This window comes from Lissotriton vulgaris, chromosome 11 (assembly GCF_964263255.1).
Source record: "Lissotriton vulgaris chromosome 11, aLisVul1.2, whole genome shotgun sequence".
NCBI classification, from domain to species: domain Eukaryota; kingdom Metazoa; phylum Chordata; class Amphibia; order Caudata; family Salamandridae; genus Lissotriton; species Lissotriton vulgaris.
The window spans coordinates 482,396,836-482,414,837 of record NC_141699.1 but is presented as its reverse complement, the minus strand read 5'-3'; the positions used below and the strand labels follow the sequence as shown (position 1 = coordinate 482,414,837).

The 18,002-nt window shown below is 44.8% G+C and overlaps 11 non-coding genes across 11 annotated transcripts; all 11 read left to right on the top strand.

Annotated features, from left to right (window-relative positions):
• The first annotated feature begins 938 nt into the window (after positions 1-938).
• On the top strand, positions 939-1,019 carry TRNAS-CGA (transfer RNA serine (anticodon CGA)). Its single transcript has one exon. It is a non-coding gene; the product is annotated as a tRNA-Ser (tRNA).
• Positions 1,020-2,810: 1,791 nt separating this feature from the next.
• TRNAS-UGA (transfer RNA serine (anticodon UGA)) lies at positions 2,811-2,892 on the top strand. Its single transcript has one exon. It is a non-coding gene; the product is annotated as a tRNA-Ser (tRNA).
• A 2,415-nt stretch (positions 2,893-5,307) lies between these two features.
• On the top strand, positions 5,308-5,389 carry TRNAS-UGA (transfer RNA serine (anticodon UGA)). The gene has a single exon. It is a non-coding gene; the product is annotated as a tRNA-Ser (tRNA).
• A 1,796-nt stretch (positions 5,390-7,185) lies between these two features.
• On the top strand, positions 7,186-7,267 carry TRNAS-UGA (transfer RNA serine (anticodon UGA)). Its single transcript has one exon. It is a non-coding gene; the product is annotated as a tRNA-Ser (tRNA).
• A 1,172-nt stretch (positions 7,268-8,439) lies between these two features.
• On the top strand, positions 8,440-8,521 carry TRNAS-UGA (transfer RNA serine (anticodon UGA)). The gene has a single exon. It is a non-coding gene; the product is annotated as a tRNA-Ser (tRNA).
• A 3,891-nt stretch (positions 8,522-12,412) lies between these two features.
• On the top strand, positions 12,413-12,494 carry TRNAA-UGC (transfer RNA alanine (anticodon UGC)). The gene has a single exon. It is a non-coding gene; the product is annotated as a tRNA-Ala (tRNA).
• A 1,794-nt stretch (positions 12,495-14,288) lies between these two features.
• TRNAS-CGA (transfer RNA serine (anticodon CGA)) lies at positions 14,289-14,370 on the top strand. Its single transcript has one exon. It is a non-coding gene; the product is annotated as a tRNA-Ser (tRNA).
• A 542-nt stretch (positions 14,371-14,912) lies between these two features.
• Positions 14,913-14,994, top strand: TRNAS-UGA (transfer RNA serine (anticodon UGA)). Its single transcript has one exon. It is a non-coding gene; the product is annotated as a tRNA-Ser (tRNA).
• Positions 14,995-15,537: 543 nt separating this feature from the next.
• Positions 15,538-15,619, top strand: TRNAS-UGA (transfer RNA serine (anticodon UGA)). Its single transcript has one exon. It is a non-coding gene; the product is annotated as a tRNA-Ser (tRNA).
• Positions 15,620-16,161: 542 nt separating this feature from the next.
• On the top strand, positions 16,162-16,243 carry TRNAS-CGA (transfer RNA serine (anticodon CGA)). The gene has a single exon. It is a non-coding gene; the product is annotated as a tRNA-Ser (tRNA).
• A 541-nt stretch (positions 16,244-16,784) lies between these two features.
• TRNAS-CGA (transfer RNA serine (anticodon CGA)) lies at positions 16,785-16,866 on the top strand. The gene has a single exon. It is a non-coding gene; the product is annotated as a tRNA-Ser (tRNA).
• The last annotated feature ends 1,136 nt before the right edge of the window (positions 16,867-18,002 follow it).

The window sequence follows — 18,002 nt, the reverse complement described above, 5'->3', positions numbered from 1 at the left end:
TTTTATGAAGCGTGTCTTGTTTAGGCTTTTGGACTCTTTCTGAGTACACATAAGGGCTGTTGCCACCGCCGTAATATATGGAAACAAGGGTAGAAATGTGCAGTGATTGATTACCGCTCATCTGTGCCCTGTCACTCATTTTGAGTGATGCATATTGCTATTTTTATTAATTGTATGAAAGTATACAAAATAAGTGACGACAAAAGGGCACTGCTGGTATGTGCCCCGTCCTTCCGTTACTTTATTTTTTAGGTCTCGACCTGACATGAGTAGTGCATGGCTCGTATACGAAAACTGTGACATCATACTCATGCAGCTGCGATGGCCGAGTGGTTAAGGCATTGGACTTGAAATCCAATGGGGTTTCCCCACATAGGTTCGAATCCTGCTTGCAGTGTCATGAGATTTTGCATGCACACCATTTGGTTTAGTTAAGGAAATGTTCACTTCTCGTTACGCAATCCTCATCAAGTCACAGTTAAATGGCAAAAACTCAAACTAGATGTAAACATTGAAACTATTTCCACACCTAGGAAGTGTTTTAGAGAGCAGGTGGCTCAGAAGGGTTTGTAGTCTGGACCTATCCTGCCTGATCTAGACAAGTTATGAAAAGAGTAATTTTTCTTATGAAGCGTGTCTTGTTTAGGCTTTTGGACTCTTTCTGAGTACAATTAAGGGCCCGTTACCACCGCCGTAATATAGGGAAAAGAGGGTAGAAATGCGCAGTGATTGATTACCGCTCATCTGTGCCCTGTCACTCACTTTGAGTGATGCTTGTTGCTATTTTTATTAATTGTATGAAAGCATTCAAAATAAGTGGGGGATACAGGGCACTGCTGGTACGTGCCCCGTCCTGCCGGTACTTTAATTTTTAGGTCTCGGCCTGACATGAGCAGAGCATGGCTCGTATACGACAACAGTGACATCATACTCATGCAGCTGCGATGGCCGAGTGGTTAAGGCGTTGGACTCGAAATCCAATGGGGTTTCCCTGTGCAGGTCAAATCCTGCTTGCAGCGTAGTATGATTTTGCATGAACACCATTTGGTTTAGTTAAGGAAATGTTCACTTCTCGTTACGCAATTCTCATCAAGTCACAGAGTTAAATGGCAAAAACTCAAACTAGAGGTAAACATTGAAACTATTTCCACACCTAGGAAGTGTTTTAGAGAGCAGGTGGCTCGGAAGGGTTTGTAGTCTGGACCTATCCTGCCTGATCTAGACAAGTTACGAAAAGAGTAATTTTTTTTTATGAAGCATGTCTTGTTTAGGCTTTTGGACTCTTTCTGAGTACAATTAAGGGCCCGTTGCCACCGCCGTAATATAGGGAAACGAGGGCAGAAATGTGCAGTGATTGATTACCGCTCATCTGTGCCCTGTCACTCACATTGAGTGATGCGTATTGCTATTTTTATTAATTGTATGAAAGTATGCGAAATAAGTGAGGACAACAGGGCACTGCTGGTACGTGCCCCGTCCTTCCGTTACTATATTTTTTAGGTCTCGGCCTGACATCAGTAGCGCATGGCTCGTATACGACAACAGTGACATTATACTCATGCAGCTGCGATGGCTGAGTGGTTAAGGTGTTGGACTTGAAATCCAATGGAGTTTTCCCACGTAGGTTCGAATCCTGCTTGCAGCGTCATGAGTATTTGCATGAACACCATTTGGTTTAGTTAAGTAAATGTTCACTTCTCGTTACGCAATCCTCATCAAGTCACAGAGTTAAACGGCAAAAACTCAAACTAGATGTAAACATTGAGACAATTTCCACACCCAGGAAGTGTTTTAGAGAGCAGGTGGCTCAGAAGGGTTCGTAGTCTGGACCTGTCCTGCCTGATCTAGACATGTCATGAAAAGCGTACTTTTTTATGAAGGGTGTCTTGTTTAAGCTTTTGGACTCTTTCTGAGTACACTTAAGGGCCCGTTGCCACCGCCGTAATATAGGGAAACGAGGGTAGAAATGTGAAGTGATTGATTACCGCTCATCTGTGCCCTGTCACTCACTTTGAGTGATGCGTATTGCTATTTTTATTAATTGTATGGAAGCATTCAAAATAAGTGGGGGATACAGGGCACTGCTGGTACGTGCCCCGTCCTGCCGTTACTTTAATTTTTAGGTCTCGGCCGGACGTGAGAAGCGTATGGCTCGTATACGACAACAGTGACATCATACTCATGCAGCTGCGATGGCTGAGTGGTTAAGGCGTTGGATCAAAATCCAATATGGTTTCCCTGCACAGGTTCGAATCCTGCTTGTAGCGTAGTGTGATTTTGCATGAACACCATTTGGTTTAGTTAAGTAAATGTTCACTTCTCGTTACGCAATCCTCATCAAGTCACAGAGTTAAATGGAAAACACTCAAACTAGATGTAAACATTGAGACAATATCCACACCCAGGAAGTGTTTTAGAGAGCTGGTGGCTCGGAGGGGTTTGTAGTCTGGACCTGTCCTGCCTGTTCTAGACAAGTCATGAAAAGAGTACTTTTTTTTATGAAGCATGTCTTGTTTAGGCTTTTGGACTCTTTCTTAGTACACTTAAGGGCCCGTTACCACCGCCATAATATAGGGAAAAGTGGGTAGAAACATGCAGTGATTGATTACCACTCATCTGTGCCCTTTCACTCACTTTGAGTTATGCATGTTGCTATTTTTATTAATTGTATGAAAGCATGCAAAATAAGTGAGGACAACAGGGCACTGCTGGTACGTGCCCCGTCCTTCCGTTACTTTATTTTTTTGGTCTCGGCCTGATATGAGCAGAGCATGGCTCATATACGACAACAGTGACATCATACTCATGCAGCTGCGATGGCCCAGTGGTTAAGGCATTGGACTTGAAATCCAATGGGGTTTCTCTGTGCAGGTTCGAATCCTGCTTGCAGCGTAGTGTGATTTTGCATGAACACCATTTGGTTTAGTTAAGGAAATGTTCACTTCTCGTTACGCAATCCTCATCAAGTCACAGAGTTAAATGGCAAAAACTCAAACTAGATGTAAACATTGAAACTATTTCCACACCTAGGACGTGTTTTAGAGAGCAGGTAGCTCGGAAGGGTTTGTAGTCTGGACCTATCCTGCCTGATCTAGACAAGTTACGAAAAGAGTATTTTTTTTTATGAAGCGTGTCTTGTTTAGGCTTTTGGACTCTTTCTGAGTACAATCAAGGGCCCGTTGCCACCGCCGTAATATAGGGAAACGAGGGTAGAAATGTGCAGTGATTGATTACCGCTCATCTGTGCCCTGTCACTCACTTTGAGTGATGCGTATTGCTATTTTTATTAATTGTTTGAAAGTATGCGAAATAAGTGAGGACAACAGGGCACTGCTGGTACGTGCCCCGTCCTTCCGTTACTTTATTTTTTAGGTCTCGGCCTGACATAAGTAGCGCATGGCTCGTATACGACAACAGTGACATCATACTCATGCAGCTGCGATGGCCGAGTGGTTAAGGCGTTGGACTTGAAATCCAATGGGGTTTCCCCGCGTAGGTACGAATCCGGCTTGCAGCGTCATGAGATTTTGCATGAACACCATTTGGTTTAGTTAAGTAAATGTTCACTTCTTGTTACGCAATCCTCATCAAGTCACAGAGTTAAATGGCAAAAACTCAAACTAGATGTAAACATTGAAACTATTTCCACACCTAGGAAGTGTTTTAGAGAGCAGGTGGCTCGGAAGGGTTTGTAGTCTGGACCTATCCTGCCTGATCTAGACAAGTTACGAAAAGAGTAATTTTTTTTATGAAGCGTGTCTTGTTTAGGCTTTTGGACTCTTTCTGAGTACACTTAAGGGCCCGTTGCCACCGCCGTAATATAGGGAAACGAGGGCAGAAATGTGCAGTGATTGATTACCGCTCATCTGTGCCCTGTCACTCACATTGAGTGATGCGTATTGCTATTTTTATTAATTGTATGAAAGTATGCGAAATAAGTGAGGACAACAGGGCACTGCTGGTACGTGCCCCGTCCTTCCGTTACTATATTTTTTAGGTCTCGGCCTGACATCAGTAGCGCATGGCTCGTATACGACAACAGTGACATTATACTCATGCAGCTGCGATGGCTGAGTGGTTAAGGTGTTGGACTTGAAATCCAATGGAGTTTTCCCACGTAGGTTCGAATCCTGCTTGCAGCGTCATGAGTATTTGCATGAACACCATTTGGTTTAGTTAAGTAAATGTTCACTTCTCGTTACGCAATCCTCATCAAGTCACAGAGTTAAACGGCAAAAACTCAAACTAGATGTAAACATTGAGACAATTTCCACACCCAGGAAGTGTTTTAGAGAGCAGGTGGCTCAGAAGGGTTCGTAGTCTGGACCTGTCCTGCCTGATCTAGACATGTCATGAAAAGCGTACTTTTTTATGAAGGGTGTCTTGTTTAAGCTTTTGGACTCTTTCTGAGTACACTTAAGGGCCCGTTGCCACCGCCGTAATATAGGGAAACGAGGGTAGAAATGTGAAGTGATTGATTACCGCTCATCTGTGCCCTGTCACTCACTTTGAGTGATGCGTATTGCTATTTTTATTAATTGTATGGAAGCATTCAAAATAAGTGGGGGATACAGGGCACTGCTGGTACGTGCCCCGTCCTGCCGTTACTTTAATTTTTAGGTCTCGGCCGGACGTGAGAAGCGTATGGCTCGTATACGACAACAGTGACATCATACTCATGCAGCTGCGATGGCTGAGTGGTTAAGGCGTTGGATCAAAATCCAATATGGTTTCCCTGCACAGGTTCGAATCCTGCTTGTAGCGTAGTGTGATTTTGCATGAACACCATTTGGTTTAGTTAAGTAAATGTTCACTTCTCGTTACGCAATCCTCATCAAGTCACAGAGTTAAATGGAAAACACTCAAACTAGATGTAAACATTGAGACAATATCCACACCCAGGAAGTGTTTTAGAGAGCTGGTGGCTCGGAGGGGTTTGTAGTCTGGACCTGTCCTGCCTGTTCTAGACAAGTCATGAAAAGAGTACTTTTTTTTATGAAGCATGTCTTGTTTAGGCTTTTGGACTCTTTCTTAGTACACTTAAGGGCCCGTTACCACCGCCATAATATAGGGAAAAGTGGGTAGAAACATGCAGTGATTGATTACCACTCATCTGTGCCCTTTCACTCACTTTGAGTTATGCATGTTGCTATTTTTATTAATTGTATGAAAGCATGCAAAATAAGTGAGGACAACAGGGCACTGCTGGTACGTGCCCCGTCCTTCCGTTACTTTATTTTTTTGGTCTCGGCCTGATATGAGCAGAGCATGGCTCATATACGACAACAGTGACATCATACTCATGCAGCTGCGATGGCCCAGTGGTTAAGGCATTGGACTTGAAATCCAATGGGGTTTCTCTGTGCAGGTTCGAATCCTGCTTGCAGCGTAGTGTGATTTTGCATGAACACCATTTGGTTTAGTTAAGGAAATGTTCACTTCTCGTTACGCAATCCTCATCAAGTCACAGAGTTAAATGGCAAAAACTCAAACTAGATGTAAACATTGAAACTATTTCCACACCTAGGACGTGTTTTAGAGAGCAGGTAGCTCGGAAGGGTTTGTAGTCTGGACCTATCCTGCCTGATCTAGACAAGTTACGAAAAGAGTATTTTTTTTTATGAAGCGTGTCTTGTTTAGGCTTTTGGACTCTTTCTGAGTACAATCAAGGGCCCGTTGCCACCGCCGTAATATAGGGAAACGAGGGTAGAAATGTGCAGTGATTGATTACCGCTCATCTGTGCCCTGTCACTCACTTTGAGTGATGCGTATTGCTATTTTTATTAATTGTTTGAAAGTATGCGAAATAAGTGAGGACAACAGGGCACTGCTGGTACGTGCCCCGTCCTTCCGTTACTTTATTTTTTAGGTCTCGGCCTGACATAAGTAGCGCATGGCTCGTATACGACAACAGTGACATCATACTCATGCAGCTGCGATGGCCGAGTGGTTAAGGCGTTGGACTTGAAATCCAATGGGGTTTCCCCGCGTAGGTACGAATCCGGCTTGCAGCGTCATGAGATTTTGCATGAACACCATTTGGTTTAGTTAAGTAAATGTTCACTTCTTGTTACGCAATCCTCATCAAGTCACAGAGTTAAATGGCAAAAACTCAAACTAGATGTAAACATTGAAACTATTTCCACACCTAGGAAGTGTTTTAGAGAGCAGGTGGCTCGGAAGGGTTTGTAGTCTGGACCTATCCTGCCTGATCTAGACAAGTTACGAAAAGAGTAATTTTTTTTATGAAGCGTGTCTTGTTTAGGCTTTTGGACTCTTTCTGAGTACACTTAAGGGCCCGTTGCCACCGCCGTAATATAGGGAAACGAGGATAGAAATGTGCAGTGATTGATTACCGCTCATCTGTGCCCTGTCACTCATTTTGAGTGATGCATATTGCTATTTTTATTAATTGTATGAAAGTATGTGAAATAAGTGGGGACAACAGGGCACTACTGGTATGTGCCCCGTCCTTCCGTTACTTTATTTTTTAGGTCTCCACCTGACATGAGTAGCGCATGGCTCGTATACGACAACAGTGACATCATACTCACGCAGCTGTGATGGCCGAGTTGTTAAGGCGTTGGACTTGAAATCCAAAGGGGTTTCCCTGCGTAGGTTCGAATCCTGCTTGCAGCGGCATGAGATTTTGCATGAACACCATTTGGTTTAGTTAAGTAAATGTTCACTTCTCATTACGCAATCCTCATCAAGTCACAGAGTTAAACTGCAAAAACTCAAACTAGATGTAAACATTGAGACAATTTCCACACCCAGGAAGTGTTTTAGAGAGCAGGTGGCTCGGAAGGGTTCGTAGTCTGGACCTGTCCTGCATGATCTAGACAAGTCACGAAAAGAGTAATGATTTTTTTTATGAAGCGTGTCTTGTTTAGGCTTTTGGACTCTTTCTTAGTACACTTAAGGGCCCGTTACCACCGTCGTAATATAGGGAAAAGAGGGTAGAAATGCGCAGTGATTGATTACCGCTCATCTGTGCCCTGTCACTCACTTTGAGTGATGCGTATTGCTATTTTTATTAATTGTATGAAAGCATGCAAAATAAGTGAGGACAACAGGGCACTGCTGGTACGTGCCCCGTCCTTCTGTTACTTTATTTTTTATGTCTCATCCTGACGTGAGTAGTGCATGGCTCGTATACGACAACTGTGACATCATACTCACGCAGCTGCGATGGCCGAGTGGTTAAGGCGTTGGACTTGAAATCCAATGAGGTTTCCCTGCGTAGGTTCGAATCCTGCTTGCAGTGTCATTATGATTTTGCATGAACACCATTTGGTTTAGTTAAGTAAATGTTCACTTCTTGTTACGCAATCCTCATCAAGTCACAGAGTTAAACGGCAAAAACTCAAACTAGATGTAAACATTGAGACAATTTCCACACCCAGGAAGTGTTTTAGAGAGCAGGTGGCTCGGAAGGGTTCGTAGTCTGGACCTGTCCTGCATGATCTAGACAAGTCACGAAAAGAGTAATTATTTTTTTTATTAAGCGTGTCTTGTTTAGGCTTTTGGACTCTTTCTTAGTACACTTAAGGGCCCGTTACCACCGCCGTAATATAGGGAAAAGAGGGTAGAAATGCGCAATGATTGATTACCGCTCATCTGTGCCCTTTCACTCACTTTGAGTGATGCATGTTGCTATTTTTATTAATTGTATGAAAGCATGCAAAATAAGTGAGGACAACAGGGCACTGCTGGTACGTGCCCCGTCCTTCCGTTACTTTATTTTTTTGGTCTCGGCCTGACATGAGCAGAGCATGGCTCGTATACGACAACAGTGACATCATACTCATGCAGCTGCAATGGCCAAGTGGTTAAGGCTTTGGACTTGAAATCCAATGGGGTTTCCCTGCGCAGGTTTGAATCCTGCTTGCAGCTTAGTGTGATTTTGCATGAACACCATTTGGTTTAGTTAAGGAAATGTTCACTTCTCGTTACGCAATCCTCATCAAGTCACAGAGTTAAATGGCAAAAACTCAAACTAGATGTAAACATTGAAACTATTTCCACACCTAGGAAGTGTTTTAGAGAGCAGGTGGCTCAGAAGGGTTTGTAGTCTGGACCTATCCTGCCTGATCTAGACAAGTTACGAAAAGAGTAATTTTTTTTATGAAGCGTGTCTTGTTTAGGCTTTTGGACTCTTTCTGAGTACAATTAAGGGCCCGTTGCCACCGCCGTAATATAGGGAAGCGAGGGTAGAAATGTGCAGTGATTGATTACCGCTCATCTGTGCCCTGTCACTCACGTTGAGTGATGCGTATTGCTATTTTTATTAATTGTATGAAAGTATGCGAAATAAGTGAGGACAACAGGGCACTGCTGGTACGTGCCCCGTCCTTCCGTTATTTTATTTTTTAGGTCTCGGCCTGACATGAGTAGCGCATGGCTCGTATACGACAACAGTGACATTATACTCATGCAGCTGCGATGGCTGAGTGGTTAAGGTGTTGGACTTGAAATCCAATGGGGTTTCCCTGCGTAGGTTCGAATCCTGCTTGCAGCGTCATGAGATTTTGTATGAACACCATTTGGTTTAGTTAAGTAAATGTTCACTTCTCGTTACGCAATCCTCATCAAGTCACAGAGTTAAACGGCAAAAACTCAAACTAGATGTAAACATTGAGACAATTTCCACACCCAGGAAGTGTTTTAGAGAGCAGGTGGCTCGGAAGGGTTCGTAGTCTGGACCTGTCCTGCCTGATCTAGACAAGTCATGAAAAGAGTACTTTTTTTTATGAAGCGTGTCTTGTTTAAGCTTTTGTACTCTTTCTGAGTACATTTAAGGGCCCGTTGCCACCGCCTTAATATAGGGAAACGAGGATAGAAATGTGCAGTGATTGATTACCGCTCATCTGTGCCCTGTCACTCACTTTGAGTGATGCGTATTGCTATTTTTATTAATTGTATGAAAGCATGCAAAATAAGTGAGGACAACAGGGCACTGCTGGAACGTGCCCCGTCCTTCCGTTACTTTATTTTTTAGGTCTCGGCCTGACATGAGTAGCGCATGGCTCGTATACGACAACAGTGACATCATACTCATGCAGCTGCGATGGCTGAGTCGTTAATGTGTTGGACTTGAAATCCAATGGGGTTTCCCCGCGTAGGTTCGAATCCTGCTTGCAGCGTCATGAGATTTTGCATGAGTACCATTTGGTTTAGTTAAGTAAATGTTCACTTCTCGTTACGCAATTGTAGGAAGGTGGCTACCTGACTATGGTGACCCCAGATTTTTTGCCTTGTGTTTAGCTGGTTTTCGACTTAGTTGGCCTGGTTCCCTGCTAATCAGGGCACCAGGCTATCTGCTCTCTCTGTAAAATGGATTCCATGTACCCTAGGTGCATAACTAGATTGGCTTGGGTCACCTTATCAGCCCCTGTACAGTGCACTATAGGTGCCCAGGGCATAGGTGCATCCAAGGCCTACCAGGGGCTGCAGCATATCTTTTGCCACCCCTGGCTGGCTATCTAAATTGACACAACTGGCTGATCACTCAGCTGGGGCAAGTGGGTGTAATCACCCCTTGCTTAGATATAGTATACCTATATCTAAACCTATATCTTGACACATATATAGCCTGTAAGCCACTCCTATGGAAGGCCTCATCAATCCTGGAGGCAGAGTGCGTGGTTTTATGTGAGATGGAGCTCTGGCATGAGCTGAGCCAGTCTGCAGCTGTCGGGAACAACTTCCTAAGCTGATCCGGGATAATGCCATACCATATACTCTTAAGCGCCTTATAATCCTCGCGGTTATATAGCAACTTTGGTTTGGCTTTATCAAAACATGTCGTGTAAGGTGTCATACGAATTGGAATACTACCCCCTCGCCAGTTCTGGCGACGGGGGTAGCATTCCACCCTTCTAGAGGGAGAAGACATGTTACTTTGCTGAAACGCGGTTGATTTAAAATGGATGCCCCTGCCACAGACACGGGTCTGGCCTCCTGCTGCTGACCGAAACTCGGCAGAGGAGGCCTGGACAAAGGGTTTCCTGTTGCAGGGCGGTGTTAAACCACCCCAGACAGGAGATAGTGGATTGTAGTAGGGAGGTTTCAAAGAAACCAGACACTGCCTGGGGAGCACAAGGCTGCCCCTTGCATAATCCGGCCAAACCGGTTCTGGGGCCTCCCAGCCCCTGTCCCAGCGCGGCCTGGATCAAAGGAAAGGGGTGTAACCACCCCCTTCCTGGGTCCCACCCATAGGAGGGGACCTAGCAGGATGTCCAGCCCACCAGATTCGAATAAGAGTGGGAGCAGTGCCAATGCAACTCAGATCATCCTGAAGAAACATAAGAAACGAATTCTGGACCCTTCGACTTTCTACTCAACGCAGAAGACTGAAGAATCTCCCTTGTGGTCAAGGAGTGACCACCCTGTGCAAACAGGCACCATCCAGCCCTCGACCCTTGCTTTGTTGCAGTTCCTGTCGGAACTTGAGCGACAGAGATCGACGAGATCAAGCTTGCCTGACTTCTACCTGCCCGATCCACAGTCCCTGCAGAGCTGAGACCAGTGGAGGCGACCGGAAGCATGGGGCACGCCATCTTGAAAAGGCCACTAGACGCTGACCGTGCAGCCCACGAGTGATCCTCGAAGCTGTGCACCGGGGTTTGAGAAGCCCCCACCCCGAGCTACACTTGCACCAAAGCTACCCCCTCCACACTCGACGAGTGCTGCGTGGGGCCCTTCTGCTTGTGGCGGCTCGACGCGTTGGACCGGTCACTTGCCAGCTGGCTTGTGGCCCCTGTGCCGACGAAAACCAAAATACGACTTGCTTTTCTGGTTGCTCCAGATCTGCACCAGCTCCTGTAAAAAGGAGCCCCCACTCTGACCCTCCTGGTTCGAGTGATAAGCAATCTCCCGGTTCCGCGTGGATTGCTTTTGCCAAGTGCTGTTTGCTGCAATCTTGAAGCCGACGGTGCTGACGGCGAGAGCCTACGTGGGACAGATCGTGACCTGCTCCTGGACGTCGCAGATGCCCCAGAGCCCACGTGACAGCGGAGAGAAGCCTATCAACAACCACCTGATTGCGCCCGACATTGCCTGGTTCCGTCCTGGTTCCACCCTGGTCACTGCTGAGTGACCCAGACTCTGTCCCCTCTGCTTTCAGGTACTTTTCTACTTCGATCCACCCTTGGATCGCACCAGACACTTCTGCTTCACATCGCCTGCAGCTGCAACAGCTCCAAGCACCAAGAGCCTGCGTGTCAAGACCCGACGCCACTTCGACCCTGTGCACCCACGGCCTGTGGGTGAGGTAACATTGCAACGCCGGTGTTCCCACACTGGTACACACCTCTAGGGTCTGTGTCTAAAGTTTTGTTCCTCTAGGTTCAGCGGAAGTATCTTTTAATTCACTTTATCTAACTTTTACGCACCATTGACATTGCATTGGTGCGAGACGCACTTTCCGTGCTGCACCCGTCTCCTGTGGGCTACTCCCGACTTCAGCATTGCTAGTCCTGACTGCTCCCAGCGAATCTCTAGGCCCTAGGCCTAACCACTGTTCGATAAGTGTTCCTTATACCACTTTTTTAGTATATGGTTTGAGTGGCCACCCGCCCTCATCCATAATTGTGCAACTTCATATGTTTTACTGTGCTTTTGATTTAACGCTTGTGCCCCTTTCCTCATAAAGAGTACTGGGGAGTAATTTAGAAATAAATACATATATTTTTACAATATATACTTGTGTGGTGTCCTTTCATTTGATTACAGGATTGTATGTGGTAAAACAGCTCGCTTAACACGACCTCTTAAGTTAAGCCTTTAAGGCTGCTTAGTCCATGCTACCACTAGGATAGCTTGTCTAACAAGGTTGACTTACAACCAGACATCTTTGGGGTTTGTTTGGACTGTTACCAAGTGGTTCCAGAATTGGAAACACTACCTAACAGGCCAACTTCTCACAGCAATCCTCATCAAGTCACAGAGTTAAACGGCAAAAACTCAAACTAGATGCAAACATTGAGACAATTTCAACACCCAGGAAGTGTTTTAGAGAGCAGGTGGCTCGGAAGGGTTCGTAGTCTGGACCTGTCCTGCCTGATCTAGACAAGTCATGAAAAGAGTACTTTTTTTTATGAAGCGTGTCTTGTTTAAGCTTTTGGACTCTTTCTGAGTACACTTAAGGGCCTGTTGACACCGCCGTAATATAGGGAAACGAGGATAGAAATGTGCAGTGATTGATTACCGCTCATCTGTGCCCTGTCACTCACTTTGAGTGATGCGTATTGCTATTTTTATTAATTGTATGAAAGCATGCAAAATAAGTGAGGACAACAGGGCACTGCTGGTACGTGCCCCGTCCTTCTGTTACTTTATTTTTTATGTCTCGGCCTGACGTGAGTAGTGCATGGCTCGTATACGAAAACTGTGACATCATATTCATGCAGCTGAGATGGCCGAGTGGTTAAGGCGTTGGACTTGCAATCCAATGGAGTTTCCCCGCGTAGGTTCGAATCCTGCTTGCAGCGTCATGAGGTTTTGCATGAACACCATTTGGTTTAGTTAAGTAAATGTTCACTTCTCGTTACGCAATCCTCATCAAGTCACATAGTTAAATGGAAAAAACTCAAACTAGATGTACACATTGAGACAATTTCCACACCCAGGAAGTGTTTGAGAGAGCTGGTGGCTCGGAAGGGTTTATAGTCTGGACCTGTCCTGCCTGATCTAGACAAGTCATGAAAAGAGTCCTTTTTTTTATGAAGCATGTCTTGTTTAGGCTTTTGGACTCTTTCTTAGTACACTTAAGGGCCCGTTACCACCGCCGTAATATAGGGAAAAGTTGGTAGAAACATGCAGTGATTGATTACCACTCATCTGTGCCCTTTCACTCACTTTGAGTGATGCATGTTGCTATTTTTATTAATTGTATGAAAGCATGCAAAATAAGTGAGGACAACAGGGCACTGCTGGTACGTGCCCCGTCCTTCCGTTACTTTATTTTTTTGGTCTCGGCCTGACATGAGCAGAACATGGCTCGTATACGACAACTGTGACATCATACTCACGCAGCTGCGATGGCCGAGTGGTTAAGGCGTTGGACTTGAAATCCAATGGGGTTTTCCTGCGTAGGTGCGAATCCTGCTTGCAGCGTTATGAGATTTTGCATGAACACCATTTGGTTTAGTTAAGTAAATGTTCACTTCTCGTTACGCAATCCTCATCAAGTCACAGAGTTAAACGGCAAAAACTCAAACTAGATGTAAACATTGAGACAATTTCCACACCCAGGAAGTGTTTTAGAGCGCAGGTGGCTCGGAAGGGTTCGTAGTCTGGACCTGTCCTGCCTGATCTAGACAAGTCATGAAAAGAGTACTTTTTTTATGAAGCGTGTCTTGTTTAAGCTTTTGGACTCTTTCTGAGTACACTTAAGGGCCCGTTGCCACCGACGTAATATAGGGAAACGAGGATAGAAATGTGCAGTGATTGATTACCGCTCATCTGTGCCCTGTCACTCACTTTGAGTGATGCGTATTGCTTTTTTTATTAATTGTATGAAAGCATGCAAAATAAGTGAGGACAACAGGGCACTGCTGGTACGTGCCCCGTCCTTCTGTTACTTTATTTTTTATGTCTCGGCCTGACGTGAGTAGTGCATGGCTCGTATACGAGCACTGTGACATCATACTCACCAGCTGCGATGGCCGAGTGGTTAAGGCGTTGGACTTGAAATCCAATGGGGTTTCCCTGCGTCGGTTCGAATCCTGCTTGCAGCGTCTTGAGATTTTGCATGAACACCATTTGGTTTAGTTAAGTAAATGTTCACTTCTTGTTACGCAATCCTCATCAAGTCACAGAGTTAAACGGCAAAAACTCAAACTAGATGTAAACATTGAGACAATTTCCACACCCAGGAAGTGTTTTAGAGAGCAGGTGCCTCGGAAGGGTTCGTAGTCTGGACCTGTCCTGTATGATCTAGACAAGTCACGAAAGGAATAATAATTTTTTTTATGAAGCGTGTCTTGTTTAGGCTTTTGGACTCTTTCTTAGTACACTTAAGGGCCCGTTACCACCGCCGTAATATAGGGAAAAGAGGGTAGAAATGCGCAGTGATTGATTACCGCTCATCTGTGCCCTGTCACTCACTTTGAGTGATGCTTGTTGCTATTTTTATTAATTGTATGAAAGCATTCAAAATAAGTGGGGGATACAGGGCACTGCTGGTACGTGCCCCGTCCTGCCGTTACTTTAATTTTTAGGTCTCGGCCTGACGTGAGCAGAGTATGGCTCGTATACGACAACAGTGACATCATACTCATGCAGCTGCGATGGCCGAGTGGTTAAGGTGTTGGACTCGAAATCCAATGGGGTTTCCCTGCGCAGGTTCGAATCCTGCTTGCAGTGTAGTGTGATTTTGCATGAACACCATTTGGTTTAGTTAAGTAAATGTTCACTTCTCGTTACGCAATCCTCATCAAGCCACAGAGTTAAATGGAAAAAACTCAAACTAGATGTAAACATTGAGACAATTTCCACACCCAGGAAGTGTTTTAGAGAGCTGGTGGCTCGGAAGGGTTTGTAGTCTGGACCTGTCCTGCCTGATCTAGACAAGTCATGAAAAGAGTACTTTTTTTATGATGCATGTCTTGTTTAGGCTTTTGGACTCTTTCTTAGTACACTTAAGGGCCCGTTACCACCGCCGTAATATAGGGAAAAGTGGGTAGAAACATGCAGTGATTGATTACCACTCATCTGTGCCCTTTCACTCACTTTGAGTGATGCTTGTTGCTATTTTTATTAATTGTATGAAAGCATTCAAAATAAGTGGGGGATACAGGGCACTGCTGGTACGTGCCCCGTCCTGCCGTTACTTTAATTTTTAGGTCTCGGCCTGACGTGAGCAGAGTATGGCTCGTATACGACAACAGTGACATCATACTCATGCAGCTGCGATGGCCGAGTGGTTAAGGCGTTGGACTTGAAATCCAATGGGGTTTCCCTGCGCAGGTTCGAAACCTGCTTGCAGCGTAGTGTGATTTTGCATGAACACCATTTGGTTTAGTTAAGTAAATGTTCACTTCTCTTTACGCAATCCTCATTAAGTCACAGAGTTAAACTGCAAAAACTCATACTAGATGTAAACATTGAGACAATTTCCAAACCCAGGAAGTGTTTTAGAGAGCAGGTGGCTCATAAGGGTTCGTAGTCTGGACCTGTCCTGCCTGATCTAGACAAGTCATGAAAAGAATACTTTTTTTTATGAAGCGTGTTTTGTTTAAGCTTTAGGACTCTTTCTGAGTACACTTAAGGGCCCGTTGCCACTGCCGTAATATAGGGAAACGAGGATAGAAATGTGCAGTGATTGATTACCGCTCATCGGTGCCCTGTCACTCACTTTGAGTGATGCGTATTGCTTTTTTTATTAATTGTATGAAAGCATGCAAAATAAGTGAGGACAACAGGGCACTGCTGGTACATGCCCCGTCCTTCTGTTACTTTATTTTTTATGTCTCGACCTGACGTGAGTAGTGCATGGCTCGTATACGACAACTGTGACATCATACTCACGCAGCTGCGATGGCCGAGTGGTTAAGGCGTTGGACTTGAAATCCAATGGGGTTTCCCCGCGTAGGTGCGAATCCTGCTTGCAGCGTTATGAGATTTTGCATGAACACCATTTGGTTTAGTTAAGTAAATGTTCACTTCTCGTTACGCAATCCTCATCAAGTCACAGAGTTAAAGGGCAAAAACTCAAACTAGATGTAAACATTGAGACAATTTCCACACCCAGGAAGTGTTTTAGAGAGCAGGTGGCTCGGAAGGGTTCGTAGTCTGGACCTGTCCTGCCTGATCTAGACAAGTCATGAAAAGAGTACTTTTTTTATGAAGCGTGTCTTGTTTAAGCTTTTGGACTCTTTCTGAGTACACTTAAGGGCCCGTTGCCTCCGACGTAATATAGGGAAACGAGGATAGAAATGTGCAGTGATTGATTACCGCTCATCTGTGCCCTGTTACTCACTTTGAGTGATGCGTATTGCTTTTTTTATTAATTGTATGAAAGCATGCAAAATAAGTGAGGACAACAGGGCACTGCTGGTACGTGCCCCGTCCTTCTGTTACTTTATTTTTTATGTCTCGGCCTGACGTGAGTAGTGCATGGCTCGTATACGAGCACTGTGACATCATACTCATGCAGCTGCGATGGCCGAGTGGTTAAGGCGTTGGACTCGAAATCCAATGGGGTTTCCCTGCGCAGGTTCGAATCCTGCTTGCAGCGTAGTGTGATTTTGCATGAACACCATTTGGTTTAGTTAAGTAAATGTTCACTTCTCGTTACGCAATCCTCATCAAGCCACAGAGTTAAACGGAAAAAACTCAAACTAGATGTAAACATTGAGACAATTTCCACACCCAGGAAGTGTTTTAGAGAGCTGGTGGCTCGGAAGGGTTTGTAGTCTGGACCTGTCCTGCCTGATCTAGACAAGTCATGAAAAGAGTACTTTTTTATGATGCATGTCTTGTTTAGGCTTTTGGACTCTTTCTTAGTACACTTAAGGGCCCGTTACCACCGCCGTAATATAGGGAAAAGTGGGTAGAAACATGCAGTGATTGATTACCACTCATCTGTGCCCTTTCACTCACTTTGAGTGATGCATGTTGCTATTTTTATTAATTGTATGAAAGCATGCAAAATAAGTGAGGACAACAGGGCACTGCTGGTACGTGCCCCGTCCTTCCGTTACTCTATTTTTTTGGTCTCCGCCTGACATGAGCAGAGCATGGCTCGTATACGACAACAGTGACATCATACTCATGCAGCTGCGATGGCCGAGTGGTTAAGGCGTTGGCCTCGAAATCCAATGGGGTTTCCCTACGCAGGTTCGAATCCTGCTTGCAGCGTAGTGTGATTTTGCATGAACACAATTTGGTTTAGTTAAGGAAATGTTCACTTCTCGTTACGCAATCCTCATCAAGTCACAGAGTTAAATGGCAAAAACTCAAACTAGATGTAAACATTGAAACAATTTCCACACCTAGGAAGTGTTTTAGAGAGCAGGTGGCTCGGAAGGGTTTGTAGTCTGGACCTATCCTGCCTGATCTAGACAAGTTACGAAATGAGTAATTTTTTTTATGAAGCGTGTCTTGTTTAGGCTTTTGGACTCTTTCTGAGTACACATAAGGGCTGTTGCCACCGCCGTAATATATGGAAACAAGGGTAGAAATGTGCAGTGATTGATTACCGCTCATCTGTGCCCTGTCACTCATTTTGAGTGATGCATATTGCTATTTTTATTAATTGTATGAAAGTATACAAAATAAGTGACGACAAAAGGGCACTGCTGGTATGTGCCCCGTCCTTCCGTTACTTTATTTTTTAGGTCTCGACCTGACATGAGTAGTGCATGGCTCGTATACGAAAACTGTGACATCATACTCATGCAGCTGCGATGGCCGAGTGGTTAAGGCATTGGACTTGAAATCCAATGGGGTTTCCCCACATAGGTTCGAATCCTGCTTGCAGTGTCATGAGATTTTGCATGCACACCATTTGGTTTAGTTAAGGAAATGTTCACTTCTCGTTACGCAATCCTCATCAAGTCACAGTTAAATGGCAAAAACTCAAACTAGATGTAAACATTGAAACTATTTCCACACCTAGGAAGTGTTTTAGAGAGCAGGTGGCTCAGAAGGGTTTGTAGTCTGGACCTATCCTGCCTGATCTAGACAAGTTATGAAAAGAGTAATTTTTTTTATGAAGCGTGTCTTGTTTAGGCTTTTGGACTCTTTCTGAGTACAATTAAGGGCCCGTTACCACCGCCGTAATATAGGGAAAAGAGGGTAGAAATGCGCAGTGATTGATTACCGCTCATCTGTGCCCTGTCACTCACTTTGAGTGATGCTTGTTGCTATTTTTATTAATTGTATGAAAGCATTCAAAATAAGTGGGGGATACAGGGCACTGCTGGTACGTGCCCCGTCCTGCCGGTACTTTAAATTTTAGGTCTCGGCCTGACATGAGCAGAGCATGGCTCGTA